Raw genomic sequence first — 17197 nt, forward strand, 5'->3', positions numbered from 1 at the left:
AACTGTTGTGATATTATACAATCGTGCCCTTAGGAAGCTGTTAACTTCATCAATGCCATTAAGAATAAGATAACGTGACATCATTTCCTGAAGATTTAGCGTCAACGATCATATGATGGCACTTTCTATGATGTCTTTAGGTCAAAGGGCGATTATGTGATGCCACGTCCGCTACGCCTGGCTTTTTGGTTAATCCACAGCTCGGTGGCTAGGGCCCTATCCTTCGTATGTCAGTAGGGCTGGTGTAAGGCCATTACTATTGATAATCTAAACGTGCGGCTCCAGTTTTTCAAAGATAAGTTGATTTCTTGGTTACAATATAGAAATCTTTGAGTTTTTTTTCACATATTTTGGACAGTGTCATAAGATTTCAGCATCAATGTCTACAAAGGGTAGATATCTGCAAAGGATCAGAACGTATGACGCCAAACTCGTTTAAGGTAGCCCTGATCACTATCGCTGGCAGCTGTGCGGTCGCTGGCCGGAGCACCTGCCTGTTGGAAGGGCAGCTGGTGGGCCTGGGCCCCTGCAGCGTGAGTGAAGGGAGCCCGCGGTGCAGGAGCCACCTACACCCACACTGTAGACTGGCAGCCGAACTTCTCTTGAGATGGAGCCAGCGGCGACCTGCCGGGGCCATCATGCCTCACATGATGCCTCGTGGTGGTCTCTGCCCCTGTGACGTCTGTAAACTGCACGGTTCCTGGGCAGCTTTCACACGTGGTGCCTCGAGCAGTCCGGCGACTGCTGTGATACCAGTGCAAGGACTGGCAGTGCCCCACCCCGCGCTGCTTCTCCACGTTATAAATGAGGAGTAGCAATGCAGAGGTGGGCGGAGGGGCGTCTGCTATTTATTGGCACACTTCCAGTACCTCCCAGTAATGACCCCTGCGACACTCGGGGCAGGCCCTCTTGTACCCGGTATCACTGTGAATGTGTCCTCTTGAGACACACAAAACGAGGTGGAGGGCAAAGTTTTTAGTGTGTTGAGCATGGATGTCAAATGGGGGAAACCAGTGGTAACGTGACCCCCCTGGCTTGCTCTTGATACATCTGGCACAGCTCTTGCCACCCCTGGCTTTATTCTTGCTTATCCTTCATTTCTGATACCTTTCAGTTCCGCCCCAAAAGCACTCATCGATGCCCGTTACTGTAGGCTTGAGTGATATCGCGCTGACAGTGTTGTTTAGCTCAACTGCCCCCTCTGGCGGCTGCCGGGAACACTACAGTGGCCCCTTCGGTCCAGAATCTCGGTGAACATGGGACAACTTTAGAACAAGCATTGACGCTGCTCGTCGTTTTGGCCTCTTTCAAGCTTCAGTAACACAGTAGGCTAGCATAGCATGTGCGGCAACGGTGCAAACTCCCATACCACAAAAAGCAGACCTAACATGAACAGCAGCAGCGCGTGGTTCAGTCACTGAGTTGTTGTATGCTAGAGGGCGCGAGTCAGCCGAGTCCTGTTAAGATCTGAGGTGTGTGACGGTGTGGAGTGGTATTTTTTCAGGTGAAAAGGAGGAAGAGGTGAAGAGAGGTTGTCGTGGAGAAAGGACGGGCAGGAGGGGGATGTTGGAAGAGTGTGAGTTAGATTCAGACAGAAAGGTGGAGAAATAAGAGCGTATAGAAACAGAAGATAGAGTGGGGCTGGTGGACGAGTGGACAGAGGTAGAGAAGGGGTATACAGAGGAAATTTAAAGGGTGGGTTTGTGGAGCGACCGGTGCCGAAGCAGAGAAGATATTTTGCAGTTATTGTCTATGACAGCGATTAATGTAATTTCCCCATTGACTTCTATTGAGGCAGACGCAATTTTAGGCGGCAGACAGCTGAAATAAAGCCATTTTGGCTCGAAAACTGGGCGTCTCCCGTCTGAATCGGGTCTGTTGGCTTGTAGGCTTGCCATTTGAATACTCTTCAGCTTCACTTCAAGGTCTTTAAAACGATGACAACGCATCACCAACTTGGAGCACCATTGGCTTGTCCCCACAGGAATAGCTTCGTGTCAGGGCTTACTGTGAGGTCCAGGGCTGGACTCAGAACCCAAAGCAGCCCTGGCAGGGTCTCCCCCCAAGAAACTTTGGGAACAAATGTTGAAAACAGTGCATTCTAAAACACATCTTTTATTATATATTCAATTGTTTTTTTTTTTTTTTAACATATTTTTATTAAATTTTCAATAAAATCAAACATTTCGATGCATCCATTTAGCAGCAGTGATAGGATGTTTACAGTTACAATAGTTTGCTGGGCGCTTATTTATTAGATTTAACAAACAACCAATAACTTTCGTACACCGCTAGATCCGCGTTTTTATGTCTGTACTTACAGGCATTGCTAGTTCGCGCATTTGATACTATCTTTCGTGCGGAGGTTTCGATGCCTGCAAGAGTTCTAGTTCAGGACGAACCCTAAGATGGACGGGAGAGAGCGGGGGGCGGGGGAAGGGGCAACTTAACTTCTGAAGACCCTGAGTTTACTAGTTGGGGACGATGGGCTGTGTGTATTAATTGGCTAGTGTGTATTTGGGGGTGCAGTGTATTTATATCTGTGCTTAGGCACCATTGGCAGGTGTGTGCGCTACTCATGATTACTGTGGTATTGCAACCGGGGTGAAACCTACAATTGTCTATGTTATCGCGTCTGACTGCTATTCAGGGAGGTTTTTCGTCATTCTTTGTTTCTAGTTTGGAGACCAATGTGCCCCAGGTTTCACAGCCCGAGTGTCGAGGACCACCTCGCGCCAGTTTCGTTAGTACCTGATATTCAGCACGTGTCCAGCGAAGCGTAAGAGCGAGCCAAGCACCATGGTCAGGGGCCTTAGAGGCCTTCCAGTTCATGGCTATTAGTCTTTTGTACATTGCATAAGCCAGGTCTACGAATCTGTGCATAAATTTGCTCCTTTTTGTTCTGGTCCTGAGGCCAAGTAGACAGGATTTGGGGTTCGCGTCCAAGCCCAGGCCAGTCATTTCCGACAGTGCAGTGGTCAGCGCGGTCCACTCCCCCCTTACCTGCGGGCACTCCCAGACCATATGATAAAACTGTGCTGCTGGGGTTTTACATCTAGGGCAAGTTGGGTCCGATCCAGGGAACATACGTTTAATTCTGGCTGGCGCTAAATAAGTCTGATGTAAGTAATTAAATTGTGTGTATCGGAATCTGGGGTTCCTTGAGACCTCGCGTGTGTGGCTCAGGGCTTTTGACCATTCTGTCTCTGTGATCGGGTCAGGCAGTACGGCATTCCACCTTTCTCGGGCTTTCTGCAGATTAGACTCCGGGGGCTTATTTAGTAGTTTGTATGTATTTGAGACTACTTTTTCACGTGTGTCGTAGCTCAGCATATGGTGTAGGTTTATTGAGATGTCTGGCTCAGCGTCCCCGGGCCCCCATGTACCTCTAATTGCATGACATATAGCGTGGTATGTCAGAAATTGCCCTGGGCTGATCTCTGTGAGGGCCTGTATATCTTCGAAGGACATTAGTTTTCCTTCCTCGAAGCATTCTCCTACCGTGCTTATGCCCGCTTCTATCCAGGTTGCGGATAGGTGAGAACCAGTTGTCACCCATCCAGGGATTCGTTCTAGTGGTATGAGAGGTGAGTAGGGAATTTTTTTGGCATCTTTTTGAATATACTTCTTCCAGTATGCATGTGCTGCTGCCATCAATGGGTTTGCGCATGTGCTTTTAGTTTGCTTGCTCGAGAGCCACTCAAGCAGGGGGACTCCCCGGAGTCGGGTTACCAGCCAGGCAGCTTCCGCCGACCCCGAGTTATGAATCCAATTTGAGATCCACTGCAGCTGTGCTGCCGCAGAGTAGAGCTCAAAGTTAGGGGCTCCCAGTCCACCCGCCGCCACTGGGTGATATAGTGTGTTGAGTGCGACTCGCCTTCTGCCATCACCCCATACCAGCTGCACCAATGCAGAATTTAAACTGTTGAAGAAACTTTTAGGAATTATGATCGGCAGGGCAGCGAAGTGATATAGCAGCCTGGGCAGCACTAGCATGTTGGCTATGGCAACTTTTCCCAATGGTGAGAGCGGTAATTTATTCCAGAAACGCAATGAGCTCTTTATAGATGTCACCGCTCTCCCCAGGTTGCCATCCCTGAGGTCTTCAGCACTGTGATAGACGTTAACCCCGAGATATTTGAATGTGTCGAAGCACCATTTTAATGGGCCTGGTGAAGTGTTCTCTCGTCTCGCTGGGGACCGGCCAACCAGTGGGAATATACAGGATTTCCCCCAATTAACTATCAAGCCCGATATCTCTCCAAACTCGCGTAGCAATGACATCACTGGGGGCAGTGCCTCCCCAACACTGCGTATATAGATCAAAGCATCATCTGCATACAATGATATGACGTGGGATGTGCCGTTCCTTACCACCCCCCATTCTTCTGTTTTTGCACGGACACGCGCGGCCAGTGGTTCCATCGCCAGGGCGAACAACAGGGGGGAAAGGGGACAGCCCTGCCTTGTTCCCCTGCTAATTGGGAAGCTCTCTGATATGACTCCTCCTGTCTTCACCCTGGCCTGCGGGTTGGTGTACAGTATGCGTACCCATCTTATAAATTTTGGGCCTATGCCCATTCGCTGCATGGTGGCAAACAGGAAGTCCCATTCTAGTGTGTCGAATGCTTTTTCGATGTCTAGCGAGATCACTGCTTCCTCAGATGCACTCGGGGGGGTATCGCCCATTACGCTTAGTAGCCTACGAATGTTGAGAAAGGTGTTGCGTTTTGGGATAAATCCATTCTGGTCTTCATGTACTAAAGTGTGCATATGAGGAGCTAGCCTGTTGGCTAGTATTTTGCCAAGTAGTTTGCAATCTAGATTTAGTAGAGACAGGGGTCTATAGGACCTAACGTCAGTGGGGTCTCGCCCCTGTTTCGGGAGGACCACTATCATTGCCTCTCTCATTGTGGGGGGGAGACTTCCCTTGATCTCTGCTTCTTCCATGACTTTTAGGAGATGTGCGACCAGGTGTGTTGCAAAAGTGGAGTAGTATTCTGATGGCAGGCCGTCTGCCCCTGGAGCTTTATTTCTAGGTAGTTGTTCAAGAGCCTTATTTAGTTCTCCTAGTGTGATGGGGGCCTCTAATGTCTCCCTGTCATTTTGTGTGAGTTGGGGCAGAGAGGATTCCACCAAAAAGGACTCGAGTTGTTGGGGGGTGCATGATGTGCGTGTGCTGTATAGCTGTGTGTAGTATTTCCTGAACGCATCATTAATTTCATCCTGTGTGGTTGCTATTGCGCCTACGCCTAACACTATTGCCCCTATTGGGGGGCATTGCCGTTCCTCCCGCAGGAGCCATGCGAGCAGCCTACCCGATCTGTCGCCTTCCGCTTGTAATCTGGTCAAGTGATATTTGTAGTCATGTAGGCGTAGTGTGGCGTCTGCAGCTGCGTATTCTGCGCGCGCATCTTTTAATGACGTATATGGTGTTTCGCTGCGGGCCACTGCGTTTTCTAGTGCTCTTAGTTTCTTTTCCAGTTTGGTAACCTCTGCATGGAGTGTGCGTCTTACCCCCCATGTAGTGGAAATGCAGTGCCCGCTGGTCACTGCTTTATGTGCGTCCCACTCTACTGCTCTTAAGCTTGTAGTGCCAGCATTCAATTCCCAGTACTGCTTGAGCGCTGTACTCAAAGCGTCTTTAAATGCAGGGTCCTGCAACGCTTCCACTTGTAATCTCCAGGTTGGGATCGCTTGTCGCCTCCTGCCCCAATCTAAAGTTATTTTAAGCGGTGAGTGGTCTGATAGTGACTTAGCTAAGTATTCAATCCTGTTGGTTACTGTGCAAATGTCCCGGGTACCCCATAGCAGATCTATCCTAGTGTATACTTTGTGTGGTACTGAGTAAAATGAGTATTCTCTGCGCTGCGGGTGCTTCATGCGCCACAAATCGCAGAGACCCATGTCACTGGCCCATGTCACCAGTGGGCACCCGGGGCGTCTGTTGGCCGCTGAATGTGTGGGGGGGCTTGACCTATCCAATGTCAGGTCCGGCGTATTATTGAAATCATAACCCCATATTGCAGGTGCTGCAGGGTTAGTCAATAGAGCTGGGGTGAGCGTGTTCAGGAACACAGGCAACGCAGTGTTCGGGGCGTATACTCCTATGAGTGACAATTGTTTTCCGTCTAATTTACCCTCCACCACCACGTACCTACCTCCCTGGTCTATCCTGTATGATGTTAGAAGAAATGGAACACTCCCTGCCATCCATATCAGGACCCCCCTCGCAAAGGTTGAATAAGATGTGCCTACGATCTGACCTCCCCATCTATTCCGCAGTTCTTGTAAGTCTGGGTCCAGTAGGTGGGTTTCTTGTAAAATTGCAATGTGTGTGCCCTGGCGTTTGAGTCTTGCATGCACCCTGGACCTTTTTCTGTGGTTCCCTAGACCCCTGACATTCCAGGTGACTATGATATATTTGCTTACGTTGTGGGCTGTTTGCTGGGCCATGTTTGTTTCGTAGTGGTGCATCTAACAGTCTGGTCCCTGATGGGGTCCAAGCAGTCCTCCCCCTCCCCATCGCCACTACAGCCCGTTCCCCAACCTCCATCTATGTGTCTTGTGTTATGCGCAGACCTGCGGTGTACAAACTGGTAATTACCCTCCCTCCCCAACTGGATCCCAACCCCAACTGTGAACCAACAAAAAAACAAACGCACACCCCAGAGAGGTGCGACCTAGGCAGTGTCCGTGTGGATGCCTGCGGGGGAGCTATAATACTATCCGGGTGCGGCTCATTATAGGGGCTCGCATCCTTCTGCAGATTCAGCCTGCAAGTTGTGTGGGGCATCCCCGGGGCGCAGCAAGCCAACCCTCCCCTGCCGCGCGTCACCTCCAATTACACGCAGGCTAAATACAGGAGTTGACTCTGAAAGCAGAGAAACAAGGATACATAATTTCAAGCGATATATCCAGCCGCTGTCGGCGGGACACACAATATTCAATCCTGTTCTCCTTCTGTGGCAGCGGGTCCCGCCCTGGTGGTGGGTCAGCATCAGTTGTTCAGAGTATGTCCGCAGTCCGGGGAGTAATCTCCGGGCCTTTCAGCGACCCCGTCAGTGTGGAATCCGAGCTTATTGAATCCGATTCCGAACCCTCCTCCGGATGGGTTCTGAGTGTCTCAAAAGCATTTTGTGTCAGCAGGGGAGTTTCCTTCAGGACCCTGGCTCTCTCTTCCGCAGCCTGTTTCTCCGTAGGTTGACCCCCGGGTCGTCTTTTGGGGCGTTTCCGATTGGATGCTGTGGACCAGTTGTCGTTGATACCGGTTTCTTCTCGGGGTTGGGCAAACCCCTTGGCATGTAGCCATGTCCAAGCGTCTTCCGGAGATGTGAACACGTGGGTGCGTTCATCTGTTAGTACTCTTAATTTAGCGGGAAATAGCAGAGCATACTTTATGTCATGTTCACGGAGACGTTGCTTAATTTGAGCAAAGGAGTTGCGTTGTCTTTGCACTTCCTGAGTGAAGTCTGGGTAAGCGTGAACAGTTGAGTCCTCATATTGAAATGGACCATTGCTGCGGAATTGTTGCAGTATCGCATCCCGGTCTCTAAAGTTCAGGAACCTGGCTATCAGCGGTCTTGGGGACTGGCCCGGTACTGGGGGGCGCCCGGGAGTCCTGTGTGCTCTTTCTACTGAGAAGAATTTCGACGGGGCTCCGTTCAGGACCTCTTTGGCTAACCACTGTTCCAGTTGAATCTCTGTGTTTTGTTCTATTGATTTTTCCGGGAGACCAAGAAACCGTATGTTGTTGCGGCGTGATCTTCCCTCCGCCTCTTCTGCTCTCCTCAGCAGTGTTTTTACCTCTAGGTCCAGGCGGAGAATTTGTTTTTGGTTGTCCGTTACTTTGGGGCACATGTCATTTAGCGTCTCTTCCGTTGACTTCACTTTTTCGGATAATTTGCGGTGGTCCGCTCTAAGAATATTTAGATCTTGCGATACCGTATCTATTCTATTTTCTAATGAAATTTTAGTGTCCATAATTGCTTGGAGTACTCTCTCGAATTGTGTAGAATGGGCCAAAAGTGTAGATTCCAGTGATTGTAAGGTAGGAGTAGGTTGTTGGTCCCCAGGCGCTGGTCCCTGCGTGCCCCGGTCCTGATTCCTCGCTGATTTTGATCTCCCGGCCATTTTGACTCGATTTATGGGTCTCTGTTTCTACTGCGCTTACATGAGCTCCTCGAGCCCCAGGTTGGACGGATATGGAGGGCTGTGTGTACTCACGGATCCCCACCGTCATGCGCTTTAAGTTTTTTGGATTGCAAACTGCCTAATATTCCACGAAATGAGTTCCTGCTTGGTTGCCCGTTTCCAGGTCCCTCACCCGGCGCCAGCGGGGGGGCGACGTATAGCGGGATGATCTCCGAAGTCAATCCAATATGCCCATCATGTCGGCTCCAACGATTCAGGGCCTGGGCGTGGGTCCCCCACCCTCACAAGGTCAATTGCCATATGCACTCACTTCCAATTGGGCTTCCATGCAGGGTTCTGCTCCTCTTACCGGGGGAATGGTGGAGTCATAATATACTTCGGGGGGGGCCCCACTCGTAGCCCGCAGACGTTCATGAATTGCAGGAGCCACTAGGAGTGACCAGGGGGGCGTGTAGAGCAAACCGCCAGGGCTCCAGATGCGCACCGTGACTTTTACTGCGCGACCCCCCTAAGTCGAAGGGGGGGGCACGCCTTGCAGCCGGAACGCAGGCCAAGGGGGGGGGAACCGCCAAAGGTCCCCAATCACGGCTTCACTGCCCCTCCGCTCCTCCCCACCACGGCAGTGGAGAGGGTTGTTCAGCGGTAGAGGGGGGGGGGGGAGGGAGAGCCCCGAGGCAGGTCCGCTGCCCTTCCGCAGCGGGATCCCCCCACCGCCGCACCCCCACCTCACCTCAGGGGCTCCGGGACGGAGCTCCGAGCCTCGCACCGAGGCAAAATGGCAGCCGCAGTCCTGAGGCGATGTCGTCCCTCGGCGGCTCCTCCGTTCAGCCCCGTGACTTTTACTGCGCGACCCCCCTAAATCGAAGGGGGGGGGCACGCCTTGCAGCCAGAACGCAGGCCAAGGGGGGGGGAACCGCCCAAGGTCCCCAATCACGGCTTCACCGTCCCACCGCCGCTCCCCACCACGGCAGTGGAGAGGGTTGTCCAGCGGTAGAGGGGGGGGGGGGAGAGCCCCGAGGCAGGTCTGCTGCCCTCCCGCAACGGGATCCCCCCACCGCCGCACCCCCACCTCACCTCAGGGGCTCCGGGACGGAGCTCCGAGCCTCGCGCCGAGGCAAAATGGCGGCCGCAGTCCTGAGGCGATGTTGTCCCTCGGCGGCTCCTCCACTCAGCCGCCCCAGCGCCCCCGTGGCCGTCAGCAAGGGGAGAGAGGCTCCTAGAGCGGGTTACTCCTCTGTATGAGGATATTGGCGACCCCAGGGTGCCCCGCAATCGTTTTGGAGGCGAGCCCGAGACGGAGCGCTTTACGAAGCGTCCTTCCCGGTCGCCATCTTGGCTCCTCCCCTTATATATTCAATTGTATTCGTTTTTAAAGCATGCTAAATGATAAACTTACAGAGCACCAGGATGCTGCAATCTTTACAAGGGCTCTTCTGTGATTCCCTCACCATGACCCTCAAACAGTGCCTCTCATCTCTCCATAGCCCCTCTCAAATGTATTTCATTTGTTTTATAGCACCGCTCTTACCAGCGTAGGGTGTTGGAGCACTTTACATCACACGCACCGAGACAATAAACCAAATATGTGTAAATCGGTGTAGAGAAAACGTTGAGAAAGGGGACTATGAGGTGTAGGATTCACGTAATTCTTACTGGTAGGCTTTTTAAGGGTGCTTGGTCCGGGGAAGCATAAACTTAGAATTCAGAACGTAACACAGTGGAAAGGGATGATTTCAGTAATAATTTATTTTTACCCAATAAACCCTTTTTAGGAAAATTAGGATAATCAAAGAGTGGAAGAAAACAGAACTTTCTAACCTATATCATGCAGTTTGCAAGCAGCTCTTTGATGGCATTTCATAGCTCACTGTGCCAGATTATGATTGTAATTTATGAACTGCATACCGCTCTGTGATCTGCATAGTACACGTTCTTTGCAGAAGGCATAAATTAACCCTCTGCGCTACCTCAAATGAATCAAAACTGCCACTAGACAAAAGAGCTTGCTTCAGTCAGTACATCATCAAAGTTATCTTGCCACTTTTATTGTTGCCTGAAAGCTGTTGGATATACAAGGAACTCTGCAGTGGTTTTGAAACTGCTGCTGTGCTACAATCCCCCCCCACCCCCCAAAAAAAAAACACACACACACACACACATACACACTTCCAGCCTCCTGGGAAATGCCCGATGCACGGTACGCCCAGCCCGGCCTTTGATTTTAATGGATTGGTTCGTACAGCTGCTGCAAATAATTTTGTGAAACAGGCATTTTGTTTCTATGTTTGCTAGTCTGCAAAACAGTAAACTGTAGTGTGTGTCAAAAAGGCGCTGCGGGCTTTCAAAGTTCATATTCCTGGAGTAGTCTTTTCAAGAGCTCAGTGTTTGTTGCTGTCAAGACGATCTGATTGTTTCCCGCTCTTACACTCCTCACCCTGCAACCGAATGCAGTTGTTAAAATATTATTCAGTCGAGTCATCCAAATGCAGAGTCAAAAGTAAATGTTTAACTATAAAGAAAGCAACATTTTTATGTCTGATGCAAGGCTGTATTTTTTCGCGCAGCGTCGGTCAGGCAGCGGAACTTCTTGGTTAAGAAACATCTGTGTTTGAGCAAGGACAGCAGATTTGTATTTTTGGAGGACGGTGCACTCCTTGGTAAAGGGCGCCCTTAAGAACCGCATGTCACTTACACAGCCAATTGAGGTTCTCTGTTATTCGCATGCGCACAGCGCCATCTTGTGGCTATAGTCCTTTAATGGCAACTAAGGTGTAACGAAAAAATGTAGACCACCAGAATAATTGAAATAAAAGGTAAAGGTGACAGAATGCAACCTCTTCTCTCCACAATATTTTAGCTAAACTGATGCACGAGAACTTTCAGAAATTCCTAGTGTTTTCCTGCATTCTCTAAACACATTACCAAATGCAGGTGATGTGATACTAACATGACAACATCCTCCAACTACAGACTGCAGCAGTACAAAAAAACAAAAGCTTCATTGAACGAAACAGAACGTAGACACATACTTTATCTGGGTTTCGGGATACTAGAGGATATTTAATAAGCCAAGATAGACCTGAAGTCATGCCTTGGAACATCAGGTACACAAGTCAACACCACGTAGGGTTACAGGTTGCATGGGCGTGCAGCCCCATCCGGACGTACTGGACTGAGATAGAAGCCACACTCAGGCCCTTATTACGAGGCTGGCGGTCATGAGACCACCAGCCTCGCTGTGGCGGTGTTACCGAAAGACCGCCGCATTACAAGTTGTGGGGTTTGGCAGAAGCCAAACCGCCACAACGCCGACTGGCCCACTGGTGCAGTTGCACCGACACGGCTGGCGGTGATCCACCTCCAACCCAGCGGTAAGCCTCAGCCTGCTGGCCGGATTACAAGGCTGCAGACCGCCAGGCTTTCCGTGGCGGTCACCCTGCCACAAAAACCCTGATGGAAACGCACCCAGTGACAGGCACAGACCCCCCCACCACGTCTACACACATGCACCAACACACGCCCACATTCTTACAAACACGCACCCCACTCACTCACGCATTTGCGACATACACACCATTCACTTGGAGACACACACTCACACTGAAACATGCATTAACGCACTGACACACACTCAGGCACACCCATGCAAATGTGCACACGAGCACCCCTATTCACGCGCACACATTCACAACCCCCTCCGCATACTCGCACTCATACTGCACCCCCTCTGCATACTCGCATTCATACTACACTCCCCTCAGCATACTCGCATGCATACTTCACCGCCCTCTCCCCTCCCCTCCCCTCCGCATACTCGCATTCACACACGCAGACACCCTCCTGTACTGCATACATGCACCCACAAACACCCCCCCAGCCGTACACATCTATTCATACACCTGCACTCACACATATGCTCCCCCTCATCTGCACACTTGCACACAGACACCCCCACTCACTTGCTCACATACACGCACTCATACACCCCCATTCGCACACATACACTCACTCATACACCCCCATTCGCACACATAAACGCACACACCACAGACATTCACCCAACACTCCCCCCCTCCCCCACCTCTTTCAGATGACCACCGTACCTTTTCTGACGAGCTGGGTGCCCAGGAGGGGATGGGTCCTGGTGGTTTTGCACTGACAGCACCACCACGCCAGCAAGCCTCCGCCAATCCATATTACTGCTCGTAATACAGCGGGCGGAGTCTTGGTGGTGTGGCGGTGCTGGCGATGCAACCGCCTCTTCGGAGTCGGAAGTCCTCTAATGACTCCAAATATGGCGATCTGCTGGCTGCAGCGGCTTTGGCCGTCTTTTAATAAAACCACCAAAATAATAATGAGGGCCATGACTGGATGTGACTTGATGTTCATCTCTCCTATTGCATTGCTAGGTCACACAGGGCAGATAGAGGCCTGCTTTAGGAAATTTGTGGCCCTGGCATTTCTTCTAGTGAAGCGCAGAATCGCATGTGGATAGAGACAGGGAAGAGCCCTAATACTCAAAGAATGGCTAGCTGATTTATTCTATTGTAATGATCAATTGTACTTGTAGATGCTGCCTCTCCGGTCTCGACCTAGAGATAACGTAAGAATTTGTTAATGCATCCGATAGATGCCAATGATGGAGAGAGGTCCGAATGTTGAGTACTCTCATAAGATTGTAACCTGTCTGCTGGATTGTATCTTTAGCAATGCAAGATATATATGTTGTGCTACATGTTGCATTGAAAACTCAAACTGCACAGGTTTAATTGTCTAGCTTTTATCCTCCCTATTTACTGCTCATTGCATGACTACAAGCAGTGATATCCGTTCGTGTGCATGTATAATGACTTCCAATGTGCAACATTTCTGTATGTGGTAAATAGAAGATATACTATCCTAGAGGGAGGATAGTTGGGGTTAGGACCCGATGCAAAGCTCATATCTCAGAAATGTAGATGACTGTGGTAATGCACTTATGTTTTTATGTAACTGTTTATGTTGCTTACTGAAATCATAATAAAGATGTTAAAAAAAAACCTAGGGTTACTATTTCAAAACAATTAGGCAGATTTATAGAGATCAGCATTCTCAGATTAAAACAACACATTAAACAAACACTCCAGTGGTCCGGACTTACACTTACCTTCTCCTGTGCCGCGCCGCTCCTCTCCTCAGCCACAGGCAGGCACATCCTGCCCTGCGGCCAATCCGGATGCTGTTCAGGGCGCTCCCAGGCAGACTGGGAGCCTGCGCAGGCTCTCTCTAGACCGGCAACTGTGTTGCTGCGCTGGAGTGAGCCTACTGTGCATGTGTGGTTGGCCGGCCCGAGATGGCTGGCCAAACATACATGCGCACTGAGGGGGAGTGCTGTGCACTCCCCCTTACTGCTCGTCACCCCCGTGGCCCCGCCTCTTTGGAAGAAAATAATAATAAACTAAGTTTATAATCGTTTTCTTTTAAAGGTTTTGCGGCTGTGCTGCTGGCGGGTGGTAGCAACGCTCCTCTGCCCTAATGGAGGAGCCACCCCTGACTGTGCACCCTGCCAGCCACATATATTTCTTATTTACAGCATTATCAGTATCTGTAACCAAAAACCTAATCTGCAAAATAGACAATTTTATCACCTCCTGGAAAATGCTGGCTTTCTAAACTCATAAAGAGATGCAGATATTCAGCGGTGGCCATCAAAGCCTAAAGCCGGACTGGTGAGTCCAGTATTTCTCAATTAGCGTAATAACGAGATGCAGCCTGTGCAGAGATTATTCCATTGTTAGGTAGGCAATTGCGAGAAAGTTACTAAATAATTTCCATCAACATATGGTACCACTATTTCCTTTTCTTTTTTCCTACATCTAATTAGTAAAAATGAGGGGAAAGTAATGTGCGGGAGTGCGCCACACATGCACCACATTACTGCGTATGACCACGAAGCCACAAAAATGACGAACGCGGGGCACGTGCGTAGCATGCAGACTGGACCGCTCTTCCCTTATTTCCAAGGTACGCGTCCCACGTGAAGCACTGATAGTGAAGGTCGAGGCAGACGTTGTTCTGCTCAAACGTTGAAAGAAAATATTACTCTCGCACTCTAAAAGGATCCATGTTTAATAGGACAGTTGGTTCTGGTTCTGGAGAGAAGAGGGTACACGCCCACCAGGAAAGGCAAGAGACATATTCACTTTTCACATACATGAACAGGGCACTACTGCCTCCCCTACAAACCCTCCGACCAACAATTGCATAACAATGCAGTGGCACTCTGAAAAACTCCACCATCATTTGGTGCATTACCTGTGTATCCACAGCATTCAATGTACATGTCTCAAATGTAAAAAAAAAATATTTTGTTTGTTATTTGCAGACTCCTGTTATGTCTTGTGTCCTTTATCGTGTAGCCAGTTTCTGTTTGACATTGGTGTATTTGGGTTTCGCCTGTGTCAATGCAAATATGGTACCTATACCATCTTCGTGTGGAATGTACATATTTCGCTCTACACTGTGTACAGTGCCCATCATGTTTGATCCAGACTTCCATGATGCCAGGGAGTTGTTTTGCTTTCTTGGTGTTTGTAGTCAGCTTGCTGAAAGCAGTGCTTTAAAGGCACAGGTACCCTGTGGTACTGAGTGCCTGCACTTCTTTCATTTGAAAGGGAGAGTACCAGCACTCAAGCAATACATTTAATGGGATAGTACTAACACTTATCAGGAGCAAACAAGTACTCTGAATAGTGACTACTTGCACTTTTACATTTTCATTTGAAGCCCTCGTTGAAAGAGTTTCATTTTACATTTTGTAGCAATGACTTTTGAGTTGTTACTGTTCAATAGTGGCATTAGGGATAGTTGTGTGGATTTTCTGTTATTTATATGGTTAAAAAATGTTTGTGTGAGTGGTCCTGTATTCTTTGGTCCTGTGTGTTTTACTGATGTGATAATACCAGTGTTCTCAATCAATCAGTCGATTTTTATAGTGCAGCTAATCCTCTGAGACGGTATCCAGGCGCTAACAGGGTCTGAGGGACTCAGTCGAATTGCTAGGTCTTGAATGCTTTTAAGAATTCTAGCTGAGGATTCCAGTAGAGAAGGGAAGGTCTGGAGCTCAGGGGTAGGCCGTTCACTGTCTTCGCTGTGAGGTAGGAGAAGGAGCGCCCTACGCTTGTGCTTCAGTTGATGTAGGAAATGTGGGAGAGGGAGGCGGAGCCTAGTTGTCTGGATGGTTGGTGGAAGTTCAGATGGTGGTTGATGTAGGTCGGTTGTTGGTGGTTGATGTTCTGTGGCCTGTATGGAATGTATGCATGTGTGAGATTTCACAAGTGACTATTACATAGCTGAGATGAAGATGGGCAGAGCAATGAAAACACAACTCCTGTAGAGGTGCAAAGCTGCACCATGGATATTCCTTCATGGTAATCCCTATTATCTACATAGCAGACACATTCCTGTCAGCCAGTGATGGCCGCAGGTCACAAGTACTTCATGATTTCAATGCATCCTCCTGAAGGTTGATTGTGTGAGCAGAAGCGGCATCCATTGGGGAGTATGCCACCCACCTACTGATTCATGCATATCCCAGGGCAGTGCACTTGTTTCTTGGCATTCCCGCAGGCTTTCTTTTAGTATGTTTCGTTATCCGTGATGTAAAACCTTGGCTCATGGTAACACACCTGTTCATGCACTCTTTGATGTATGAAGCATGAGACGTGTTCTGCACTGTTAGTACCCTGTGCTCAGAACAGCGCAGAGATGCTTATGTGAGTTTGAGCACAAAGCTGCATCTAAATGTATGTCACTAGTAACCTTGTACATCGTGTTATCTGGTGACCTGATGAAGTGAGTGTGTAGGCTGCACACTGGCAGGCTGCCACCATGTGTGGCATGTCCCAAATCTGAGACACTGTTTGTGAAACATGCAAAACCAGTTGTTTCCAAGATGTGTGCAGTAATGTAGAGGAATGTAGATCCTAGAGGCAGTTGTGTGGTATCAAAGAGAGGACACGCCACACACACCATAAACTTTGTGTGCATCCTGATACATGTATAAAGTAATGGTGGATCATAGGAGTGCCACAAGAATCAACTATAGAGACCATTGTGTATGTGTGGATTTAGTGTGTACATTTGTTAAGCACACGTTAACAAAAATATTAGATACCACTTCCATCAGGATGGTGTCATGTGTTACTAGCCAGCGCATGCATCTTGGTATGGTGGCCAGCTGCACTGAACAACTCAGCAGCAAACAGCTACGCTGATCCCGGCATATTGTGCCCATTGACGAGAGACCATGGTTGGTGCAAACACTGTTCCCACGAAGGGGTCAGGAATTCAGATCTTTGAGGAAGCTGCAAGGCAACAAAGCATGGGCTCTAGTATGGACAGGACGTGCCACACACTGTCACTGAGACCAATTGCAGACACTGTTTATGAACTCAGTGCACATCCTGGAGAAGCAACTATAGTAACCACTGTGTTTATTGTATACATTTGTTTTTAAAAGAGGTTTCAGCAGGAACATTTAGTGCTGCTCCAGCAAGATAAGGTTGCAGCAGGTGTTGTTCCTCACCTACTTATGACCGTCGTGTGAGAGTGTATAGCAGTGACTGTTTATTGACTCTGGAGAACAGGTCACCACTGCCTTGTGTTTTACCTCTCTGAGAGAGGCGATCAACCATATACTGCTAAAGCCAGATGAGAACTTTGAGATGTATGTGCCTGCCTCAAGTGGCAACAGGTTATGGATTGAACAGAATCAGACACCATTCCTGCATGGTCTGAGTCAAGAGGCTTTCTAGATCTTCAGTCATGTACCCGAACTGAAAGGGTGTGATGAGCATGACTTCAAGAGGTATATGGGAAGACCAGGAAACAATTAGAGGAACACATGTTGAACATAGTGCTGTGGACGTTATAAGTTCTTCTTGTGGCTCAAGGGATGCATAAATCTGTAGAAACGCATGTGGTGTCTTTGTGTGTGCTGCTGGCAGCCCAGAAGTTTACTGCTGTGTGCGGAAAACACATCTGTTCCTAGTTAATGACGGTC

At 49.2% G+C, this 17197-nt stretch overlaps 1 protein-coding gene across 1 annotated transcript in view; it reads left to right on the forward strand.

Annotated features, from left to right (window-relative positions):
* SCFD2 (sec1 family domain containing 2) overlaps window positions 1–17197 on the forward strand; it is a 1619339-nt gene that overhangs the window by 1040391 nt on the left and 561751 nt on the right. The gene's annotated exons all lie outside the window — the stretch shown is intronic.

Source organism: Pleurodeles waltl, chromosome 1_2 (genome assembly GCF_031143425.1).
Source record: "Pleurodeles waltl isolate 20211129_DDA chromosome 1_2, aPleWal1.hap1.20221129, whole genome shotgun sequence".
In the NCBI taxonomy this organism is placed as follows: domain Eukaryota; kingdom Metazoa; phylum Chordata; class Amphibia; order Caudata; family Salamandridae; genus Pleurodeles; species Pleurodeles waltl.